Below are 21,445 nucleotides of genomic sequence, written 5' to 3' on the forward strand. Positions count from 1 at the left end.
GTGATAATTGGGGAGTACTCGGAATGCTCAGGGGTGGGTAGTGGTAGTGTTCTGTGCTGGGACCAATCCTGTTTAATTTTTGTCCATAAACGACCTGGAGGATGGGGTAAACAGTTCAATTTCTGCATTTGCGGACGATACTAAGCTAAGCAGGGCAATAACTTCTCTGCAGAATGTGGAAACCTTGCAAAAAGATCTGAACAAATTAATGGGGTGGGCAACTACATGGCAAATGATGTTCAATGTAGAAAAGTGTAAAATAATGCATTTGGGTGGCAAAAATATGAATTCAATCTATACACTGGGGGGAGAACCTCTGGGGAATCTAGGATGGAAAAGGACCTGGGGGTCCTAGTCGATGATAGGCTCAGCAATGGCATGCAATTCCAAGTTGCTGCTAACAAAGAAAACAGAATATTGGCATGCTTTAAAAAGGGGATTAATTGCAGAGATAAAACGATAATTCTCCCACTCTACAAGACTCTGGTCTGGCCGCACCTAGAATATGCTGTCCAGTTCTGGGCACCAGTCCTCAGGAAGGATGTACTGGAAATGGAGCGAGTACAAAGAAGGGCAACAAAGATAATAAAGGATCTGGAGGATATTAGGTATGAGGAAAATTTGTGAGCACTGAACTATTTCTCTCTGGAGAAGAGACGCTTGAGAGGGGATATGATTTCAATTTACAAATACTGTACTGGTGACCCCACAATAGGGATAAAACTGTAACTAGAGTTTAAGTTTAACTAGACTCGTGGCCACTCATTAAAATTAGAAGAAAAGAGGTTTAACCTTAAACTACGTAAAGGGTTCTTTACTGTAAGAGCAGCAAGGATGTGGAATTCCCTTCCACAGGCAGTGGTCTCCGCGGGGGGCATCGATAGTTTCAAGAAACTATTAGATAAGCACCTGAACGACCACAACATACAGGGATATACAAGGTAATACTAACATATAATCACACACATAGGTTGGACTTGATGGACTTTTTTCAACCTCACCTACTATGTAACTATGTAATTTAGATATTCAGGGAATAATTTGGCTATATTGCAGACTACAAAAAGCTTTGTACACTGGCAACCAAAAATAAAAATTGACCAGCCAGGTATAACCTCTCCCACTTCCAGCATGCTTCAGTTTTGTAGAAAAGCTGAACTAGTTGTAGATCAAAAGCACAAGGGAGGTAGGACTTATGTCCTTTAATGAACTGCAGGAAATCGATTTTAGAGCAGTAGTACACTAGCACATTATGAAATACTTACCTTAGAACAAAGCCCTCTAGCGGCACGCTGTCACAGATGACAGGGCTTACATATTCAACTGGTCTTCCTTCCGGGTTTGCATGCTCTGGCTGTCTGATAGGCCACACCGTGATGATGCATGCGCACGGGAGTCATTGACTGCGGCAAAGAGCTCTGAAGGGACAGCACGGGTATGCTGTCCCTCATAGCTCCCAACTGTTCCTGATTACGAGGGACTGTCACTGATTTGGAAGAAAGTCCCTCTGTCCGTCTTTCCTCCTTATCTGTCCCTCATTTTGATCTGATCTATACATATTTTTGCTAATAGATGTCCCTCCTTCCCATCTCAAAAAGTTGGGAGGTATGTGTCCCTTCAGAGTGCATGTGCCGGTGACATCACTGGCTGCATAAAGTGTGAATATCTCCTAAACAGTGCAAGTTTAGGAGACACTCACGGTACAGACAGGTAAGCCTTATTATAGGCTTACCTGCAGGTACAAATTAAAAAAAAGAGTTTACTACCACTTTAAAGGATAAGTTCAATTTTTGGAAAAAAATAATAAATGCACAATTTTTTGCAGGTAAAAAAATTTGCTTTTTTTTTTTTGGAGCCTCAAAGCATTGCACCAGCGATCAGCAGATTGCTGGTTCCATACAGGTCTCCAACAGATCTGCCAGTGTATCTGTGTGCCCGTACGTCCCCTATGGGCAAGCAGGTACAACCTGATAGGAAGAGAGAATAAACTACCATGGCGCTCCACAGCAGGTATTAGATGATACCTGAACATCCACCTGGTAAAACAGAACACATGAACAGAAAACCAGGTGGCAGCCTAGCAAATCTGAGAAACAGTTGTCTGGTGCTGAAAAGCCAAGACGAGCTCACAGATTTAGTACAGTGCACTTTAAAAGGAAAAAGCTTATTATATGAAGGTCTGCATGAGGCACCTGACGGTGGATCGATTCCCCTTTATAAGGACCATTAGGAATGTTAAAAAGCCAGTCTTTCCAACAGAAGCAGTGGCTATAAGGTATTTTCTTTCTGGTTTACTGGAGCTGGACAGAGAGCTAGAAGAAAAATGTTCTGGTTGAGGTGAAAGACCAAAACCACCTCAGAATAGAAGGAGTCTCAAGGCCTCAGTACCATCCTATCTGTGTGCACAACCAAAAAGGGTTCCCCGACATTTGCATACACACAGGTAAAGGCAGCAAGGAAAGCAACCTCTATAGTGAGGGTGGACAGGAGAATATCCCCAATAGGTTTAAGGAGGTGACTTTTAAAGAGCCTACAGAACCAGATTCAAATCCCATGGAGTCTCAGGTGGTTGTACAGGAGCATCTATACAAGAGTGACCTTGAACAAAATGCAACATGGAGGTCTGCTGGACTGTCATATCTCTAGCTTGTAGTCCCTGGACATACTGGGGGGGGAATTTACTAAAACTGGTACACACAAGATCTGGTGCCGCCGTGCATTGTAATCAATCAGCTTCTAGGTTTTGTCAAAGCTTAATTGAACAAGCTGAAGTTAGAAGCTGATTGGTTACTATGCATAACTGCACCAGATTCTGTGTGCACCAGTTTTAGTAAATTCCTCCCCATGTCTCCTAACCAAAGTTGTAAGAGAGGGGACAGAGGTAGAGAGCAGATCTCTAGCCTGTAGCCAATGGACACCATGGGGGGTTATTTACTAAAGGCAAATCCACTTTGCACTCCAAGTGCACTCCAAGTCCCCTTGGAAGTGCAGTCGCTGTAGATCTGAGGGGGACATGCAAGGAAAATAAAAAACAGCATTTTAGCTTGCACATGATTGGATGATAAAATCAGCAGAGCTTCCCCTCATTTCAGATCTTCCCATCAGATCTACAGCGACTGCACTTCCAAGTGCACTTGCAGTGCACTTGTAGTGCAGAGTGGATTTGCCTTTAGTAAATCAACCCCCATGTCTCTTAACCGCTTCAGCCCTGGAAGATTTTACCCCCTTCCTGACCAGAGCACTTTTTGCAATTTGGCACTGCGTCGTTTTAACTGACAATTGCACGGTCGTGCGACGTTGCACCCAAACAAAATTGATGTCCTTTTTTTTTTCTACAAATAGAGCTTTCCTTTGGTGGTATTTGATCGCCTCTGCGGTTTTTATTTTTTGCGCTATAAACAAAAAAAGCGACAATTTTGAAAAAAACGCATTATTTTTTACATTTTGCTATAATAAATATCCCCCAAAAATATATAAAAAACAATTTTTTTTCCTCAGTTTAGGCAGATATGTATTCTTCTACATATTTTTAGTAAAAAAAAATTGCAATAAGGTTATATGGATTGGTTTGCGCAAAAGTTATAGTGTCTACAACATAGGGGATAGTTTTATGGCATTTTTATTATTAATTTTTTTTTACTAGTAATGGCGGTGATCTGCGATTTTTATCGGGACTGCGACATTATGGCGGACACATCGGACAATTTTGACACATTTCTGGGACCATTGGCATTGATACAGCGATCAATGCTATAAAAATGCATTGATTACTGTAAAAATGTCACTGGCAGTGAAGGGTTAACACCAGGGGGCGAGCAAGGGGTTAATGCGTTCCCTAGTTTGTGTTCTAACTGAAGGGGGATGGGACTGTGCAGGGGAGATGACAGATCTCTGTTCATACTCTGTATGAACCGACAATCTGTCTGTTCTCCCCTCTGAGAACCGGAAGCTGTGTTTACACACACAGATCCCAGTTCTCCGTGTAACAGCGGCGATCACGGGAGCCCGACAGTGATCGTGACCGCCAGGCACTAGCATTGGGTCGGGGGGGGGGGCGAGTGGCACACCCCCTAGTGGCCACGGGGTGAAGTGATGTTACACAACGTCGTTTCGCCCAGCCATGCCATTCTGCCACAATACAACTGCGGCAGCTGGTCAGCAAGTGGTTAATCAAGCATGTAAGATGCTTACTGAACAGACATTCCCCTGCTTTATAAAGTGGAACATCCCTTCATGCCAAGAAAGACTTGTCTGTGGGTTTGGGAGACTTATGGGACCAGAGTTTGTGACTGAACTGGATTATTGGCTTAGGTCTAGCTTTTGATTTTGAAGCTTGGGAAAAACAAAATTAACTCTTCTTGGCTTTAGAGGTGGGAGGAATATTCCAAGTTTGAGGCATAGGCTTCTTCTGCTGGGGCAAATGAGTACTCTTATTCCAATTACATCTTACGTCCCAATTACGTACCAAAGAGACATTCACTATCAAAAAGACACGAATAGTAAGTTTTTTTTTACTTGCTGTTAACCACTTCAATACTGGGCACTTTAACCCCCTTCCTGCTCAGGCCAATTTTCAGCTTTCAGCGCTGTCACACTTTGAATGACAATTGTGCGGTTATGCAATACTGTACCCATATGAAATTTTTATCTTTTTACCAACACAAATAGAGCTTTCTTTTGGTGTTATTTAATCACCACCAGGTTTTTTGTTTTTTGCTAAACGAAAAAAGACTGAACATTTTGAAAAAAATGCGCTTTTCTTCCTTTCTGTTAAAAAATTTTGCAAATAAATAATCATTCTTTATAAATTTAGGCCAAAATGCATTCCGCTACATTTTCTTTGGTGAAAATAACCCAAATCACTGTATATTATTTAGTCTGTAGGAAAGTTAAAGAATCCACAAACGATGGTATATATCTGAAAATCAATCTGTTCTGACGGCCTGTCTCATCTCTTGAGGAATGAATACACCAGAACGGTACAAATATCCCCCAAATGACCCCTTTTTGGAAAGTAGAAAGTCCAAGGTATTTAGTAAGAGGCATGGCGAGTTTTTTGAAGTTGTAATTTTTTGTCACAATTTTTTGGAAAATGAAGAATTAAAAAAAAAAATGTTCACTTTTTTTTTTTTTTTTTTGTACATACTGTCACCAATGCAGTGCAGCATAATCATATAAGGGCATGGCAGTGATCAGTGACACTGACTGATGACAGTATGTAAAAACATATATACCCCAGTGGGGGAATAGTCTGTATAGCTGTATCATATAAGAAAGACCTCTCCTCCGTATTAGTATCCAAAGATGGGCCACTTCATATGGCTAGTTGACCACTCAGAGTCCATGGAGAAAGCCTCTTCTCCCTTGCATAGAAAACACAGTATACATTGTTGATTCTGTTGCTATAGAAACCATTCATACAGGCGTTAGTGGGTCACTTCCCGGAAAGTTATGTATTAGCAGGCAAGGTACACGCTGACCAGCCTCTCAATGTTAGCAAGTGTGGGAGAATTTTGATCATGTTGAAAATCATGTAAATAAAGGGTAAAACAGCGATTTTTGGTAATTGAGCTATAGCAACAAGGATAGATGTACATATTATAAGTACATGGAGTTAGGACATTTGAGGCAGGAAGGGTTTCCTATTACTTTAACTGAGAACATCAAGTAAATACCTTGGATACCTACAAACCAACTGGTCAAGGCAGGAAAGGTTGAATAACTGGAATTGACCAGGTCACTGTAGGTGGCAGTAGGGACTGAAAGATGTGAAAAACCATAAATGGGCACAATGGTGGAAAGATGCCACCTCATGCTGAACAGGTGGGAAGAGAGTGTTTAGTTCACACTCTATGCTGTAGCTAGGGATATAGCACTTAATCAGCACTTAATTCCCCAGCATGTTAACCCTTTCCATGGAAACCAAGGGAACAGGAGAGTGATGATGGTGCTCATTGTTACCAATAAATTTAGTAGCTTCTGTTGCTGAGGCCACACGATGTTCAGAGCCTGGGTCACACCAGAGGCTGCACCACGGCTCCATCCTGGAAAGTGTTCTGTGGCTAACTAACCCGGGGGAGAATTGATCAAAACTGGAGCAGCTGTGCATGGCAATCAATCAGCTCTTGTCTTCAGTTTGTTCAGTTAAAGGGGTTGTAAACCCTCATGTTTTTTCACCTTAGCCCCGGTTCACACAGGGGCGACTTGTCAGGCGACTTAGCCGCCTGACATGTCGCGTCCCGTTCTGTACTACGGAACCGTTCTAATAGGAGCGACGCAAGTCACTCCGACTTAGAAAAAGGTTCCTGTACTATTTTTGGGGCGACTTCAGATGACTTGCATTGACTTCTATACAGAAGTCGTTTTGCAAGTCGCCGCTGAAGTCGTGTGCAGGTCGCCTTGGTGAGTCGGCCTGCAAGTCGTGTTGCCCCTGTGTGAACAGGCAGTAAATGCATCCTATGCATTAAGGTGATAAAACACCTGGCAGTGACCGGCCCCAGCCCCCCCGTTTTACTTACCTGAGCCCCGTATTTCAGTCAGCGGAGACGCACTCTCCCTCTCTCCACGGGGTCCTGGCTCTTGATTGGATAGATTGATAGCAGCGCAGCCATTGGCTCCTGCTGCTGTCATTCAAATCCAATGACATGGGCGCCATGGCCGAGTCCGGCATTTGTGTCTATGGACGCAAATGCTGGACTCGGGAGCGTAACCGCAAGGTAACCCCCCTGGGAGAGCTCTTCTCCTAGGGGGTTATCTGATGCGGGGAGGAGCCGCGATAGCTGCCAGGGGACCCAAGAAGTCGAGGATCGGGCCCACACTGTGCAAAACGAGCTGCACAGTGGAGGTAAGTATGACATGTTTGTTATTTAAAAAAAATAAAAAATGAGCCTTTACGATCACTTTAAGCTTTGAAAATGAGAGATAGAAGCCAACTGGTTTCAATGCACAGCTGCTCCATATTCTGGCTGCTTCAGTTTTGATAAATCTCCCACACAGTATGCAAAGATCTGGAATGTGCCACAAGCGAAGCCCAGTGATGGAAGATTACATTTTTCAGGCAGGCCCTGTAATCTTCAGTCCAGCAGGGTCAGGGTAAGGCCTCCAAAGCTATTGCTGGGGACACGTCAATCCATATAGCTGCATAAAGAGCCCAGTTCAGCATCATGTAGGTGAAGTCTGGATTAAAGCACAAAAAAATTTTGAGAAAAATAAATGGATTATGAAATTTGTTAAAATGTATCCAGTAGAAATTAAACATCCATTCTTCCTGAACACTAGCTAAAAACTAAAGAATGCTGGGAGTGGGCGGGATTATACCTGGCTGTTTTTTTTTTCCAGTGCCTACAAAATTCTGATTCATGTGTCCCTTACTGAACAAAAAAGGAAAAACATGTACAGTATCTCACTAAAGTGAGTACACCCCTCACATTTTTGTAAATATTTTATTATATCTTTTCATGTGTCAACACTGAAGAAATTACACTTTGATACAATGAAAAGTAGTGAGTGTACAGCTTGTATAACAGTGTAAATTTGCTGTCCCCTCAAAATAACTCAACACACAGCCATTAATGTCTAAACCGCTGGCAACAAAAGTGAGTACACCCCTAAGTGAAAATGTCCAAATTGGGTCCAAAGTGTCAATATTTTGTGTGGCCACCATTATTTTCCAGCACTGCCTTAACCCTCTTGGGCATGGAGTTCACCAGAGCTTCATAGGTTGCCACTGGAGTCCTCTTCCACTCCTCCATGACAACATCACGGAGGTGGTGGATGTTTGAGACCTTGCACTCCTTCACCTTCTGTTTGAGGATGCCCCACAGATGCTCAATAGGGTTTAGGTCTGGAGACATGCTTGGCCAGTCTATCACCTTTACCCTCAGCTTCTTTAGCAAGGCAGTGGTCATCTTGGAGATGTGTTTGGGGTCGTATCATGTTGGAATACTGCCCTGCAGCCCAGTCTCTGAAGGGAGGGGATCATGCTCTGCTTCAGTATGTCACAGTACATGTTGGCATTCATGGTTCTCTCAATGAACTGTAGCTCTCCAGTGCCGGCAGCACTCATGCAGCCCCAGACCATGACACTCCAACCACCATGCTTGACTGTGGGCAAGACACACTTGTCTTTGTACTCCTCACCTGGTTGCCACCACACATGCTTGACACCATCTGAACCAAATAAGTTTATCTTGGTCTCATCAGACCACAGGGCATTCCAGTGATCCATGTCCTTAGTCTGCTTTTCTTCAGAAAACTGTTTGCGGGCTTTCTTGTGCATCATCCTTAGAAGGGGTTTCCTTCTGGGATGACAGCCATGCAAACCAATTAGATGCAGTGTGTGGCGTATGGTCTGAGCACTGACAGGTTAACCCCCACCCCTTCAACCTTTGCAGCAATGCTGGCAGCACTCATATGTCTATTTCCCAAAGACAACCTCTGGATATGATGCTGAGCATGTACACTCAACTTCTTTGTGGCGAGGCGACCGTGGCGAGGCCTGTTCTGTTAAAGCACTGTATGGCCTTGGCCACCATGCTGCAGCTCAGTTTCAGGGTCTTGGCAATCTTCTTATAGCCTACGCCATCTTTATGTAGAGCAACAATTCTTGTTTCCAGATCCTCAGAGAGTTCTTCGCCATGAGGTGCCATGTTAAACTTCCAGTGACAAGTATGAGAGAGTGAGAGCAATAACATCAAATTTAACACACCTGCTTCCCATTCACACCCGAGATCTTGTAACACTAACGAGTCACATGACACCGGGGAGGGAAAATGGCTAATTGGGCCCAATTTAAATATTTTCACTTAGGGGTGTACTCACATTTTTTGCCAGCGGTTTAGACATTAATGGCTGTGTGTTGAGTTATTTTGAGGGGACAGCAAATTTACACTGTTATACAAGCTGTACACTCGCTATTTTACATTGTAGCAAAGTGCCATTTCTTCAGTGTTCTCACGTGAAAAGATATAACAACATACTTACAAAAATGTGAGGGGTGTACTCACTTTTGTGAGATACTGTACTTAGTAATTTGGGTTAACATACCATAGTTCTTTTTCCTCACGTAAGAGTGCAAGAACAATGTGCAAACGTATGAGGAGGGTTCTCTAATATATGAATTTGGTAAGAAGCTTCATGTCCAGCTGTAGGTGGGCATACGTTATTCATGGTTGCTAAACACTGAAGAACTTTTAATGAGTATCTAAGGATAATGGTTAGTTTCTCATTTATCATTATAAGGTTTAATCAAAATTTTCCCTCTTTGAAGACAACCTTAATTTTTTCCACATTTTTGCTATTCTTTTGTTTTGCTGCAATGAAAATGTGGGAAAGCAGCTTTTGTTGGGCTTTTGTCAGGTGATAAATGTAGTAGTGCCATCCTTAGGTTTTTAGCAGTGTATTGCTGAATAGACCTTGAACGCACACTCCTTTTCTTTCACAAAAAAGGGAAATTTCAAAAGGGTGGGTGGGCTGAACAACTTCTCTCCAGTCAAACTCTCTCCAATGAAATCCCAGGCAACACTGGAGTTCTTATCTCTGCAGCTCCTTCCATCTAACCATTAACAACTGCCAATCAAGTAAGACCTTAACACTTCATCACTATTATATTGTTTTTAAAAGCAACCCTGTTGCTACCTTAAAGCAATTAATAAATATATAATGACCTTTTTCAGACTAGTAATTGTTGAATTTTTCTAATGTAGCAATAGGGTTGCTACTTTATGGGTCTGCCCATTTTTCTTCTCTCTATCTAGCATCATACACAGAAGGAAAGTGCATCCGTTGTGTATTTGAAACCAAAGACTGGAATATTTAATGTTCTTCAAACTGCTACCGTTTATACAGTATCTGCAGGTAATGTTGCCACAGATTGGTTGCTACAGGCAGTGTAGACACATCTCATTTCATATTGCTTTTATGAATAGAAACAGCATTGTTTTGCAAATACTTATAGTTTTCCAATCTTGGTAAGCAAAAAAAAAATGAGAACACTTCAGCTGAATGTATTCAAAACTTTACAGAGCACAAAGTCCAACCAACAGAAAGCACAATGTATGTGTCATATTTACACACACACACACGCACATATATATCTACGTATATATACAGATTATAGAGTATAGTTAGGTTGAAAAAAAACACACACAAACCCATCAAGGTCAGAAAAAAAAAAAGAAAAGTTCCATATAAACAATTCTATATACATTATATTACCAAAAGTATTGGGACACCCGTCTTTACACGTACATGAAATTTAATGGCATCCCAATCTTAGTCTGTAGGGTTCAATATTGAGTTGGCCCACCCTTTGCAGCTATAACAGTTTCAACTCTTCTGGGAAGGCTGTCCACAAGGTTTAGGAGTGTCTATGGGAATGTTTGACCATTCTTAAAGACGTGCATTTGTGAGGTCAGGCACTGATGTGGACAAGAAGGCCTGGCTCACAGTCTCCGCTCTAATTCATCCCTAAGGTGTTCTATCAGGTTGAGGTCAGGACTCTGTGTAGGCCAGTCAAGTTCCTCCACCCCAAACTCACTCATTCAAGTCTTTATAGACCTTGCTTTGTGCACTGGTGCGCAGTCATGTTGGAACAGGAAGGGGACATCCCCAAACTGTTCCCACAAAGTTGGAAGCATGAAATTGTCCAAAATGTCTTGGCATGCTGACGCCTTAAGAGTCCCCTTCACTGGAACTAAGGGGCCAAGCCCAACCCCTGATAAACAACCCCTCACCATAATCTCCCTCCATCAAATAATTTGCCCCAGTGCACAAAGCAAGGTCCATAAAGACATGGATGAGCGAGTTTGGGTTTGAGGAACTTGACTGGTCTGCACGGAGCCCTGACCTCAACCTGACAGAACACCTTTGGGATGAATTAGAGTGGAGACTATGAGCCAGGCCTTCTCATCCACATCAGTGCCTGACCTCACAAATGTGCTTCTGGAAGAAGAAGAAACATTCTCATAGACACACTCCTAAACCTTATGGACAGCCTTTCCAGAAGAGTTAAAGCTGTTACAGCTGCAAAGGGTGGGCCAACTTAATATTGAACTCTATGGACTGGACTAAAATTTCATGTGAATGTAAAGGCAGGCGTCCCAATACTTCTGGTAATATATTGATATATTCCACAGTTGATCCAGAGGAAAGCAAAAAATTACAATTTGCTCCAGTGGGGAAAAAAATCTTTCTTGATCCCCCAGGAGGCAATTGATTGCATCCACCTCTTTTTTTAAAACAATCTACAGAGCTGACCAGAACTAGTTCTCAAGGGCGTCTATTACACATTTTCACAGCTCTTACTGTGAAGAAGTCTTTCCATATATGGCGGTTAAATCTCTTTTCCTGCAGACATAAAGAGTGTACCCTTGTGTCCGTAATGATTTAAAAGTGAACAACTTAACACCAAGTTCACTATATAGACCACTTATATATGTATACATATTGATCATATATCCCCTTAAAATCCTCCTCTCAAAAGAGAATACATTCAGCTAATCTTTGCTCATAGCTGAGCTCCTCCATGCCTCTTATCAGTTTGGTTGCTCTTCTCTGAACTTTCTCCAATTCTCCAATATCCTTTTTTGAGAACTCTGCATAGAAACCAATCAGCTTCCAGGTTTTTGTCAAAGCTGAAGCTAGAAGCTGATTGGCAATTATGCACAGCTACACCAGATTTTGCACCCTCCCATTTTAGTAAATCAACTCCATTATGTCTGCCTCTATATGTCTTTTAATACAGGTATTTTGCTAGCTCTAGAAACTGCCGCTCATCATTGCATGCTATTATTAAGTTTGCGATCTGGCTCCCCTAGCTGTTCTCCTCTTAGAGCCCTTTCACACTGAGGCGGTGTTAAAACGGCTATATTTTTAACACCGTTTTACTGTCGTTTTAGCGGCGGTTTTACCCCCTTGCTAGCGGGCTTTCACACTGGAGTGTGAGGAGCGGCTCTTTCAGGGTGCTTTGCAGGCACTATTTTTAGCACTGTAGCGCCTGCAAAGCGCCCCCGTGTGAAAGGGGTCTTAGAATGTATGACGAATGCATGGTTGTATCCCCCAAGCTGCATAACTTTGCACGTATCAACATTAAATCTCATTTGCCACACTGTTGCCCAGTTAAAAAGTGCATTGATGATGGGCTGTAAGTTGGAGACATCCTGTAAGGATGTTATTCCACTGCATATGTCAGAGAACAATCCGCAGAAGAACTGGCATATCTATCAATGGCCAGCAGAATTGCGGATTAACAAGTGCAAATTCACCAGTGCTAATGCGCATGCACAAACGGGCAAGAACGGTCAGGAAGTTATATTCTCCAGTGTGCATGCGCATACGCCAAAGCGCACGCAATACGTGAGTGACTCTAGGTGCCCAGTGGCATATTTAAAGCCTGCAGCATCAACTATTAACTGCTGGATGATCTTCAGCTTGCCTGTGTATTCATGAGTTCTTGTTTCTGCTATCATTGGATTCTCTGTTACCGACCTGGCTTGCCTTTGACCAGTCTTATCTCAATTTCCTGGATTTGACCCTTGGCTTGTTCCTGTGACTCCGCTTCTGCCTGCTGATCCGTGTATGACCCCGGCTTACCCCTGGCTGATCCTCTGTGTATGACTTCTGGCCTGGCTCCTGACTCTACTCCTGGCTCTCCCTGCTGCCAAAGTCTCTGGTACTCCTGAAGGATTCCTGCCAGAGTCCACCCTGCTCGTCAGCTGCCTTCCAGCAGACATCTCTTCATCACTTCAGCCTGTCACAGCTGGCAACCCCTGCTTCTTTGAGTATAGCACTCCCTGTACCACCTTCAGGGGGCGCTCTGCACTTAGCTGCAAGGGAAGCCCTCAGCACTTTGGCCTCCGATCAGGTACGTGACCGCATAGCTTGGTGTCATCTGCAAACACTGGAATTGTACTTTTAATCCCAAACTCTATATAATTTCTAAATAGGTTTGGGGTATGCCACTAATAGCCTTAGACCAGTAAGAATATGAATCATTAATCACTACTCTCTAAGTACAGTTTTGAAATAATAGAGCTTAACTCTTTGAGCACATGTTCCAGGTGCTTTATGTACCGTTATTTTATCTAAATGTTTCTGGACTATATAAATTATGAGCCATTTGGATCATTTGGGGCTATGCCAATACTATCCCCAATATGGACTTGAGCTCCCCCATTTTTCATTTGTATACACAGAGTGGAATAAGGTAGCCGAATGACGGCCACAGCGCGGACCTGAATTTCCGGGAGGCCGTCATATGACGTCCGCCTCTGTGGACGTGCCCCTGCAGGGAGCGCGCTGCGCGCGCTGTGATCACCGAGTCACTGAAACTCAGGTGAACACAGATCCGAGTAAGGGGCCGGTCCCGGCCCTTTACCACGTGATCAGCTGTCAGCCAATGACAGCTGATCACATGATGTAAACAAAAGCTCGGTAATTCTTTTTTTTTTTCGTGAGGAGAAAAAAAAGCCAATCACCGGCTTATCTGCAAGGGACATCAGTCTCGAAGAGGAAGAGGCAATTATGCCTCATCTGTGCCAATCAATACCACCTGCCAGTGCCACCTGCTATTGCCACCTGCCAGTGCCCTCCAGTGCCACCTATCAATGCCCACCAGTGGTGCCAATCAGTGCCACCTAGCAGTGCTGCCTATCAGTGTAACGGATCAGTGCCCATTATTGCCACCCAACAGTGCCCATCACTGCCACCTATCGGTGACCATCAGTGACACCTCATTAGCCTACATCAATGAAGGAGAAAAATTACCTGTTTGCAAAATTTTATAACAAAATGTTAAAAAAAAAAAAAAAAAAAATTTAAATTCAGTCTTTTAAATTTTTTTTAACAAAAAATAAAGACCGCAGAGGTGATCAAATACCTGCAAAAGAAAGCTCTATTTGTGGGAAAAAATTTCATTTGAGTGCCGTGTAGCATGACCGCGCAATTGTCCTTCAAAATGCATCAGCGCTGAAAGCTGAAAATTGGTCTGGACAGGAGGGGGGGTTTAAGTGCCCAGTAAGCAAGTGGTTAATAAATGATGTGCTCCCTCAGCCAGCTTCAGGGGAGAGGAAGGACAGCTGACAGCGGATGCCTCATAGTAAGCCTATGGGTAAAGTCACTGCCCAGGCATTCAATCATTCAATCAGTTGTTGGTATTCTCTTCTCTCCCCTAAAGCCTGCCGCTGGGGAGAGCACGTGACCGGACAAGGTGGTAACTTTTTCAGTGTAAAGACTGTGTGGCACCAGGCAGGGCTGCACAGTGAATGGAATAGGGAGAAAGATAAGTATTTACCCAAGTGGTCTGTGCTCAAGGAATTAAATGCACAGTTTTCTTTTAACTTCTTAATACCTGAAGGTAAAATAAATCTTAACGCCTGAAGGCAGTTTTGCAACTTTGGAATATGTTAATAGATATGTACATAACATTGCAACTACTAAGTGTATCCAAGTACATTATACCTTTTTTTATCAGGATATTGGGTCTTTATTTGGTAGTAGATGGTAATGGATATCTCTTGATTTTGGGGAAAAAATGGTTGTGGTGATACCACATATGTGTATATTATTTGTTGTTTGTATCCAGAGCAGGGCCAAGAAACAAAAGTGTGCATTGTGTTTTTTTTTTTTTATCCTACCTAAAACATAATATTAAAAAAATGAACAAACAAATAGAAAATCTACATATACACAATCCTATACCAACAGTTGATCCAGAGGGAAAAAAAAAACACAATATGCTTCAGCTGAGGAAAAAAAAATTCCTTCCTGATCCCCCACAGTATGTTTTTCTCCTTTCAGTACAGGGGTGGGTTTTACTGATTGATCCATGTGATAAAAAAATCAGGCAATCACAATGACCATGTGATCGGTAGCAGGGAATCCTATCTCCTGATTGTTAGTAGAAGACCAGGAGACCAACAGCTTGGTCCCCATCCTGGGAGCATGTTATTTCACACATTGTCAGCACAAACGCCAGTGCAAATATATGTGGCACCTCGGAAGAAGACACACTTTTTGTTGCTGCTGTTATATCCTTCTGCAGTGTGGACAGGGTTCAACTGAACATTCATTAAGTCAGAAGTGCAGCAGCCATCTTTAATGAGACTACTTTGCAATGCTCATCTATAGAGTGTCTCCAGTGCAGGGGCAGCCATCTTGGATGGGTTTCAAGGATAGTGATTGGTTGATGAAACAGAGCAAGGAATGGTGTAGACTGGAGGCTGCTAAGAGCCTTAAAGCTGGAGATGTGAAGAAAAAGAGACTGAGCATCTGCTGCTGGATGAACGGATCCCTGCCATAGCTGATCACAATCAGGTGAGAACTTAGAGACGTAAAGAGATTAAGAACCTTCTCCCTGTAAGATCCGATTGTACTAGAGGGTACACTCACCGCTTGCAAGGAAGGAATAGATGGACTGTCTCAGCAGGCCTGAAAGATAGAAACAATGCAATTCTATCCTTGTCTGACTTGAACTTGACTTTTACTGTATGGAAGCACAAGTACGGAGACCCAGAAGAGGGTGCCATGAGTTTGGTAAGAGACTAACATTGTACAAGTTGTTGTCTGCTGGGAACTGTTGCACTTTCTTCATGGACCCCAACTTTGCCGGCCAATGTTTTTTGCTTTTCATAATTTGCAGGCCAGTGTGACAAAATATGGACTGTTAGGATTGTCTTTATATGCTGTTCAGTTCTGTTAATTAGTGTTAGTCAGAATACTGCTTTAAGGTTAAAGTGACACTAAACTGGTTTTAAAAAAATAGGGTTATTTTCAAGTATCTCATTTGAGTTAAAAAAAGTCCTGTCTATTGCTCTCAGCTGCCCCATAACTTAAAAAAAAAAATTTATGCAATGATCTTTATTCCTTTTAGAGGGTGGCTAAATTCACTCTACGTGGTCTCACTAAATGTTGGAATGTAGCCATACTCTCTTGCTTGCTCCCAAGATAGACTAGGGACTATGGAAGGAATAGTGCCCTATCAATGGTATCAGTGGGAGGATAAGGGCTCCATCGTTGGTTTTAGTGGGAGGAATAGTGCCCCATCAATGACATTTACAATGACATTTAGTTGGTAGGGTTGAATAAAAAAATATCAGTCCACCAGTTCAACCTGAATGTGGTGTATATCACTAACATTTTCAATATTACTGTACATTGCATTAGCTAAGAAACATATCTAAAAAAATGTTTAAATGTATCTACACTCCCTGCTGACATCACCAACTATGGAAGGGACTTCCACATCCTTACTGCTCTATCAGTAAGAACCCTGTATGGCGTATGCAGTTTAAGATTGAACAGATTCTCCTCCAACTTCATTGTGTGGCTGCATGTCTTCTTTAGAGACCTAAGAACAATTTTCTCCCAATGTGACCAGACAACAAATAGGGGGTGTAGCTTAAAGAGATTGTAATTTTTTTTTTTTTTTAAATAACAAACATATCATACTTACCTCCATTGTGCAGCTCGTTTTGCACAGAGTGGCCCCGAACCTGCTCTTCTGGGGTCCCCCGGCAGCTATTGCGGCTCCTCCCCACATAGGATGCATTAAGGTGAAAAAACACGTAGGTTTACAACCCCTTTAAGGCTCCAGATGGGTCCTCTCCTGTAGGGCACCAGTTCACAATTTTCTCCCAATGCTGGAGTCCATATTTAATGATTTGTATACCATGTAATGATATTGAATATACAGTATGGGGTTTATTTACTAAAGGCAAATCCACTTTGCACTACAAGTGCACTTGAAAGTGCAGTCGCGGGGGGACGTGGCCTGCTGCGGACCGGGATGGCTGCCTGAAGACAGAGCTCTGCTCCAGGGCCGGGATTACTGCAACGATCGGCAACCTTCCTTCCCCCCCAGTGCACCTGCCGAGTGGGGAAGGACAGAGGACACCCCGGGGTATGTCAAGGAGACGGAATAAGCCGCCTGCACCACGCCGCCTGACACACTATTATCCCTCCACCACGGCCATGCAGACAGCCCAAGATGGCACCGGCTCAGGAGATCCACAACACGCAGGCACAAACAATCTGCCTATCAGTGTCCAGGGAACGCTACAACGCTCAGCGAGCATCTTCAGCAACAATCACAGGGACAGCATGGACACCCTGACACCTCCAAGTGAAGCTCTAGGGGCACAACAAATGGATAGAGGTAAGAGACTGGCAACCTCCCCTGCTAACTCCCCATGCAAAGAGCCTCACACTAAAAAACAGCTATGGTCAGCACTGGCTGCAGGCACACACAAGAGCAAGACCCCTCCTTAGCCTCTGTCCCTGTCACAGATAACCCAGTTTCTGAGGCAATGCTTAAATCCATGCTGTTAACTTTGCAAAAAGACCTGCATAGAGAGCTACAAATCTCTGTCTCAGATGCATGACAGAATAGACTGCCTTGAGGAAAGAGCAGATGCTATGGAAGGAAACATTCAAGACTACTCTAAAGCCCACAATGAGCTATTAGATGCGCATGAACACCATACAGAGGAAATTCACCACATAAAAATGAAATTGGCAGATTTAGAGGACCGCTCCAGGCGTAATAATATAAAGTGTAGAGGAATTCCAGAATCAATCAAAAGAAATTATTCCCTACTTGCAACAATTAATCTCAACATTGCTTCCACGCCTTAACACCAGTGATATTCTGATTGACCGGGCTCATAGGATCTCTAAGCCTTCACATTTGCCAGACGACATCCCAAGAGATATTCTGGCCCGGATCCATTTCTTTCATATTAAGGAGCAAATCCTCTCCACCACCAGGGCCTCAAAATCACTCCCTGCTACATATGCCAATATCAAGCTATTCTCTGACCTCTCTCCAGCCACAATGGAAATGTGCAGAGCCTTCTCACCTATCACTTCTATTCTCCAACAGAAGAAAATAACTTATAGATGGGGCTTCCCAACACAATTACTGGTTACATACCAATAACAAATTGTCCCCATCCTCACCCCTAAGGATGGATACAAGAAGCTGACAAACTGGGGCTTCCTCCCAATTGCTTCCATAGATACTGGTCAAAGCAACACCCCTCTAGATCAGCCACCTCCAGTAAACCGGCACCTAACCCGGATTGAGACGACTAGTTCATAACCATACCCAGTCCTCATCTACTTATACCCGCCATGGACGGTACTTACTCTCCAGTTTTCTTTTTCTTTCCTTTCCACCCCCCAGGTCATAGTGTACTAAGCACACCAAATTGTACTGTTTTTTGTTTGTACGGTTTTACTCAAGCACTGTTTACAGCTCTTTTTTACAGTTATCTCATTATATACCGTGTATACTTTTCTATTGCATAACCTGCCTTACTTTGTGTATTGTACCTGTTTGATATAACCAGAAGGTATAATCTCTCTCCCCTTGCTTACCACCCCACACACACAAATTGCCATTATGGCTCTTACGATCACTTCCATAAACGCCAAGGGTCTAACCTCCCCTTTTAAATGTAATCTTCTTTGGAAAGAAGCCTTAGCTCTCTGCGCTGATGTTCTCTGTGTGTAGGAGACCCACTTCTCAAAGCTCAAACCACCCGCCTGCACCCACAAACACTACCCTCATTGTTTTTTTGCAAATGCCCCGGGAAAACAAAGAGGTGTAATGATTGCCATTAGCACAGCAGTTCATTTTGTGCTACATCATAGCGAATCCGATGGGGAGGGCAGATACATAATCCTCTAAACTACAATTGACAACCGCCCCCTCACTAGAGTTAATGTTTAATGTCCCTCACTCAACTTGATCTTCTCTCTATGCCCTTCTCACCCGAGAAGATTCATAAGCTCATTAAACAACTCCCCCTACACAAAGCCCCAGGCCCCGACGGCCTTCCCAATTAATATTATAAACAATTTGCAGAATTATTGTCCTTCCTTATTGTCCCTCATTTGTGTAAAACCTATAACCAATTTGCATCCACAGGCAACATCCCCAAAGAATCCCTTGAGGCACTAGAAGTCACTATCCCAAAACCAGGAAAATCACCAGACAATCCTGCCAACTACTGCCCAATTACGCTCCTTAACACAGACACAAAATTGTATGCCAAACTCTTAGCTCAACGACTTTTGACAGTCATTCCCCAACTTATCCACCCAGACCAGGTGGGCTTTGTCCCAGGCAGGCATCAGATGATTTATCGATCTCATACAATGGGCCGAAAATCGAACGCCTTCTCTCTTCCTCTCACTGGACGCAGAGAAGGCGTTCAATAGAGTCCATTGGCCAGACATGGAAGAAGTTCTCCACAAATTTGGGATTTTAGGAACATTCTTGTCTGCTATATTAGGCCTGTACACTCATCCGAGTGCACGTGTCTGGACCTCGGGCATTATATCAAAACTCTTTAAAATCACGGCACAAGGCAGGGATGGCCGTTATCCCCTCTGATATTTGCTATGATAATGGAGCCACTCGCACAGTCCATAAGATCCCACCCAGAAATTTCAGGAATCAAAATTGGAAATACAGATCATAAAATTGGCCTTTACGCCGACGATGTTATTATAGCAGTTACAAATCCCTCAGTATCCTTTCCAGCAGTCCAGCGCATCTTAGACTCATTTAGTGTAATATCCTTATATAAATTAAATCACAGTAAATCCCTTATGCTTAACTTAGGTTTAGACCGCCAAACTACTACCTTCATCTTCGCCAAAACCCCCTTCACATGGGCCCCTAACTCTTTCCTACCCTACTTAGGAATTCAACTGACATTCCCGAGTAGTATCTTATTACGAGCTAACTTAGAAGACCTCGTAGGCAAACTAAAACCCCTATCCAAAGAAATACTCTGCATACTTGCCTCTTGGGCGGGCAGAATTGCCCAGGTCAAAATGTATTTGCTCCCACATATCCTGTACCTTTTTCAAACAATTCCTCTACCAATTCTACAAGCCCAAATAAGAAAACTCCAGGGAATTATCAATACCTTTATCTGGCAACAGAAAGGCCCTAGGGTTTAGAAATCTATACTTTTGACCCCTATACAACATGGTAGCCTATGAGCACCTGACATTAAAGCTTACTACCGTGCAACGCTTCTAGACCAACTTAAATCCTGGTGGTCAACAAAACACTATGCTACCTGGAAACAGTTAGAATCCTATGCACTCTCTTCGAACCCTAAACTCTTCCTAGATGCCACCTGGCTCAACGTCAAACCAGCCCACTATCCACTTGGCACTATTACTGCTTCTTTAAGGGTATAGAAAGCAATCTCTCAACTCGACAAAGGGCTGTCACCCAACATACTCCCACTAATTCCTATTGAAGCCTTTCAACTCCAATCACCTGACTTATCCCTTTCAGAATGGACAAACGCTGGCATTACCAACCTAGGAATGCTATTCTCATCATCGGACCTACTCTCCTTCTCCTAACTACAACAAAAGTTTCACTTACCCTCTAAAATGTTCTTCCTTTACCTCCCAGATAAGATCCATTTTGTCTAAAATATCCTGGACATCAGCAAATTCTCTCTCACATGCTCTGTTGACATTCTATAACTCAAACTTTACCAAACTTAAGGGAATCTCTCTAGCTTATAAAATGCTTACCTCTCCAACTCCAGAAGTGATCTCATCATTCATCAGATACTGGTCCATATATATGGACCAACCCCCTTCAGCTGAACTATGGCAAAAAGCCCTTAGAATTCCCTCTTGTCTATTCCATTGCATCTCCCACTGGGAATCTCTTCTGAAACCCTTTCATAGATGTTATTACATGCCTGTCAGACTAGAAAAGATCTATCCATCCACCTCACGAAATTGATGGAGAGGCTGTGACAGTAGGGGTTCTCTACATCACATCTGGTGGAACTGCCCACACATGAAGTCCTACTGAAAAGAAGTAACAAACCTAATCTACTCTGTGTGATATCTCCATTCCAATGTCCCCTCTAGACCTACTTTTGGGGTTATCAATCCCCTCTTGGCCTGGACATCTACAAACCTTGGTAACACACATTCTGATAGCAGCCCGACTACAGTAGCTCGGGCAAAAAAATGGAAATCAACTGATCCTCCTATCTTGAAAGACACCATCTGTCTGCTCAACCTACACTACCAAATGGAATTATCATTCGCTAAAGGCGAACCTAACCACAAACTCTTTTTACATCTCCTGGGAAAAATGGATCGCCGACCGGAGAAGTACCCCCCTGTTTTAAATCAAGCAAACCAGTTCAACTCCTAGATGCTAATAAAAACTGGACTATTGCCCAACCATTACCTTTACAACCCGAATCAAACCAATTATTCCTCCTGATCAAGCCGCTCTACTAGGACTAACCCTACCTACCCCTTCAATCCTCATGAAGAACTTACACGGTACCTTGTAAAATTCTAACGATTTACACGTTATCCCTCAATTATTAACAGACTTGGATCCCTAGTTCTAAAATACACGGTCAAGATAGGGGCTCATACCCTAGCT

At 43.1% G+C, this 21,445-nt stretch overlaps 1 protein-coding gene across 2 annotated transcripts in view; it reads right to left on the bottom strand.

The window, feature by feature from the left end:
• Positions 1 to 21,445, bottom strand: part of LOC141110702 (galactoside alpha-(1,2)-fucosyltransferase 2-like) — a 67,705-nt gene that overhangs the window by 5,479 nt on the left and 40,781 nt on the right. The window contains exon 2 of one of the 2 annotated variants that reach the window (XM_073602218.1): positions 7,049 to 7,176. The exons of the other annotated variant lie outside the window; for it this stretch is intronic. The gene's annotated coding sequence lies outside the window, so the exon portion shown is untranslated. The remainder of the gene's footprint in view (positions 1 to 7,048; positions 7,177 to 21,445) is intronic. 2 annotated transcript variants of the gene reach the window in all.

Source organism: Aquarana catesbeiana, linkage group LG10 (assembly GCF_042186555.1).
Source record: "Aquarana catesbeiana isolate 2022-GZ linkage group LG10, ASM4218655v1, whole genome shotgun sequence".
NCBI classification, from domain to species: domain Eukaryota; kingdom Metazoa; phylum Chordata; class Amphibia; order Anura; family Ranidae; genus Aquarana; species Aquarana catesbeiana.